This window comes from Passer domesticus, chromosome Z (assembly GCF_036417665.1).
Source record: "Passer domesticus isolate bPasDom1 chromosome Z, bPasDom1.hap1, whole genome shotgun sequence".
NCBI classification, from domain to species: domain Eukaryota; kingdom Metazoa; phylum Chordata; class Aves; order Passeriformes; family Passeridae; genus Passer; species Passer domesticus.
The window spans coordinates 49,571,621-49,575,391 of record NC_087512.1 but is presented as its reverse complement, the minus strand read 5'-3'; the positions used below and the strand labels follow the sequence as shown (position 1 = coordinate 49,575,391).

Here is a 3,771-nt window from a genome sequence, read left to right as displayed (position 1 = left end):
GAGGGGATGGAGGGGCCAGCAGGGAGCACAGAGGGCTCCGGGACTGCAGCTCTGCCAGGCCTTGGAACCAATTCCAGAACCTCCACTTTTGCCACAGCTGCAATGAAGACCACGAGGACCGCCGGAGACTGCCGGGAGCCCGCAGGGAGAAGCCGAGGGCCAGCAGCAGGAGCAGGGAGCGAGGCCCCGCTGCTGCCAGCCTGGAGAGGGCTTGGGTGAGGCCCCAGGGCCGGGGAGGCAGGGTGGGGCTGAGGCTGGCGTGGGCTGTGGCCGTGGGCCCTGCCCGTGCTGGGGCTGCTCAGCGCAGCTGCCCCGGCTGGCACAGGGGCTGTCCTTGGGCAAGGCAGCTGTGCCGGCAGGGCCCGGGATCTGTGCCGGCTCTGCCGGGCTGCCGGGGCTGCGGGACGGTCCCGCCGCGGCTGCGCTCACCACAGCCCGGCCCGCTCGGCTGCTTTCTCTTTCTGACCCTCCTGGGGAGGCTCTGACATTTCCTCTTCCCTGATGGAAGTGCAGCTGCTGCCAAGGGAAACGTGCCCCTACTGACTGAGTGTTCCCTTTGCTTCCCAGATGTCCCATCTGCTGTCCCTGTCCAGGAGAGCTGCTCTGCCCGGGAGGAAGAGGCCGCAGGAGAGGCTTTGAAGATGGGGCAGCTGGGGTCCCTTTTCTTTCTGTTATATATCTGTTCGTATATATAGTCTATATTATGTAATATTTAATTTCTGTTTACATATGTAGATTGTTATATAGGTATTTATATATATAACAATATATATTTTTTATATATATAAATATTTCTGTGTGTGTGTGTTTAGTACTATTTAAACATGTATGGAGTCATATAGTTGTACAGTTGTATCGATAAGGTTCTTGGTACAAGGTTCCTTGGGGAGGGAATGCAGCGGCGACAGCTAGCCTCTAAGACTCTGACTCCCGGGCACACTCCGGCCGCGCCGCCGGCAGCACTGAGGGGGGAAGGGCACTCTCCCCCTGGGAGACTTCCTAGGGAGAGTGCTTAAGGCTGAATGCCTTCAGAAGGGCGAGAACCCCCAGAGCCGTTGGAAGAGGAGCTGGGCTGCGACCCACAGGAGAAAGACCGGACCGCGCCGACAGGGAAAACGGGAGGGTTTATTGAAAGTGCGTCGGGCGCAGACAAAAATGCTTGCCCGGCAGGGCCTTATAAACAGAATACAATGACCAATCTAAATTTTTGAGAGGAGGGAATAAAGCGTAACAAACATCTCAGATCTCCAGTGGGAATAAACTGAGGGTTGAACCCTGACCTCTGGTCCAATCACTCAGTGTCCAAGACAGAAGGTTCTGGATGGAAGGGTATGGACACTGAATAACAGACAGGCAGCCAGGGAGGGATTAGGAGAGATAACTCGTAACTGACGGGACAATCAAGGAGAGGGAGAGAGAGAGAGCCCGGGCAAAACCATAAACAGGAATGGGGGGTACAGGAATAAACCAACTTAAAACTAATGCACCCCTACAAGGGAATGCATATTTTTGTATTTCTATATGGGCTGTACACTTGTAGTAATATGTAATAAATTAGGTTGTTAAAGTCCTAATTGATCTTTGTATCTAGTGAGTTGTAGAGGCTGGCAATAAATTAGGTTTTGTTAACTGAAGTTGGTATTTTTATATTTTTACATAGACTGGTTGTAGTAATCTAATAAATTCTTGTTCTTAATCCAAATTGAGATTTGTGTAGTTCTGTATTGTCAGCACGGGTGCAGCAATTTGAAATAAATTATGTTTTTCAATGGAAATTGATTCTCGTGAGTTGTAGCCGCAGCTCTCTTCACAGAGAGCAGCAGCTACATCGTGTGTTTGTCCATCAGCAGTGTGGCAATCTGCAAGAAATGCCATTTGTCAGCTGCGATGGGGGTTTTGTGATTTGTGCTACTCCAAGCCATGAGCAGATGGAAATGCTGCAGGATTTGGGCCATGGAAATCTCCGGCCATGGCCAGCACATGCCCCACCTGCACTCAGGCTGGGCACGGGAAGCGCAGATTTGGGATGGCAGCAGAGCCACACGTTGGCTCAGCACTGGCTGCCAAGGCCTGCTGAGAAAACTCCGGGACTCCACTGGGAGCAGAACTCCTGCTCTGTGGATATGCAGATAATTCAGTCCATGTTTGGTTCTTTACAGACAGACACACACAGAGAGCTGTAGGCAGCGCTCAGTAACCCGTGACATACTCGATTGTGGGAACTGAAATGGATATTTCTCTGTTTAGAGATAGGGGCAGCAGAGTGGTGCCATTCTGCAGCCATCTTGTATCAGGCAGTGGTCGCTCTGTCTAAGCAGTGCAGTTGCAGCAGTCTGTAATGAATTTCCCTTTTCAACTGACATTGGCTTTGGGGCACTTCTCATTTCCGTGATGAGCGACCACATCAATGTTTGTCCCTATTTCTTCACTGATCCTGAAGCTTTGACGAGTGTGTGACAGGCCGTGGCACCCAATTCCTCACAGGTGTGTCCAGCTGTGGGTAAGAGACCTGTCTTGTCTGTGAAACATCCGTCTGAGGGTATTTGTCAGAGAGATGTGGTCCATCTCCAGAACCCCCTCAGGCAGCACCCTGGCTAGGGAGGGGAAAAATGTAAGGGGATTTATGGCATTTCTTCTCTTTTATCATGTATTTGCATGAAGCTGTAGCCTAAACTTAGTAAAGCAAAGGATAGACTTTGTTTGGTCATGCCGTGTGGAGCAAATGGTGCAGGAACAGCCACAAGCCAAACTGCAGGAGCAGCTTCTTCTTGGTCCTAACAGGACATTGTGTACAAGAAAGCACCACAATCTTATTGATTCGATGTTGGGAAGGATGAAAATTTGACAAGAAAGTCTCACAGATACGTATGCTTAGCAGAAAGATTTTTGAATGTAGAAGCTGAGGAAGGAATAGAGATGGAAGCAAGTTTTGATATAGAAGAAAAGAATTGCTGAGCCAGTCTTACTGGATAACCAAGGAGGCAAAGGATATGTTAGTTAGAAGGGGTTTTTATGACTTAGAACAAAGGATAAGCCCACCTCAAACAAGAAGATGTTTTTACTAAGCAGAAAGATAGCACAGGCAAACAAGTCAGCAAATGTTGCAAGTAGAAAAAAGGTGTCGGAATTTTCCACTGCAAGAAAACTGAAAAACAACTTCTGGCTTAAACTGTAAACACATTTAGTGATTGGAGAATACTAACATGAATATGGTAATTGTAGTAGTTATGATAGGCTATAGATAAAAGTTAAGGTATAGATTGGTTCTACTGTATTAAGATGCTCAGCAAAGAAAAGTATATAATGCATTTGTAACCTAAAGGAAGGGTCTCCAGGCCTGCCTGCAGATGCAGCTGACATCTCTAGGCACAGGCTCTGTCGCCCACGACCCTGGACTGCTCTAACGTCTTGCATGTGATAAACTGCGTTTTGGAAGAGCCGCCTGGAGTCCCGCATCTCTCATTTAGGCTCTTACAATTCACCTCTTAGGTAAAACCACAGTGATTCACCGTGTCAAACTAGCTGGGGATGGAAATAACAAACATCCCTGGGCTGGGGCAGAAGCCTGGGAGTCACACGCTTGGAAAAAGAGAGCTGGCAAAGCCAGCCCAAGGCGCAGGCACACATTTGGCTCCAGGCAAGAGGGAGCTTGTACTGCACAGCTCGGAGGGACTCCAGGCAGAGGAGCCGGCCGGCGGCAGGGAGCAGCTCCCGCTGTCACTGCCAGGGAAGGACTCGCAGGACGCAGGAGGAGCGGGCACATCGCGGATG

The 3,771-nt window shown here is 49.8% G+C and overlaps 1 long non-coding RNA gene across 1 annotated transcript; it reads left to right on the top strand.

Annotated features, from left to right (window-relative positions):
- LOC135289927 (uncharacterized) lies at window positions 1-1,702 on the top strand. The gene is made up of 2 exons (XR_010352661.1): window positions 1-215; window positions 568-1,702. It is a non-coding gene; the product is annotated as an uncharacterized LOC135289927 (long non-coding RNA).
- Window positions 1,703-3,771: the final 2,069 nt, after the last annotated feature.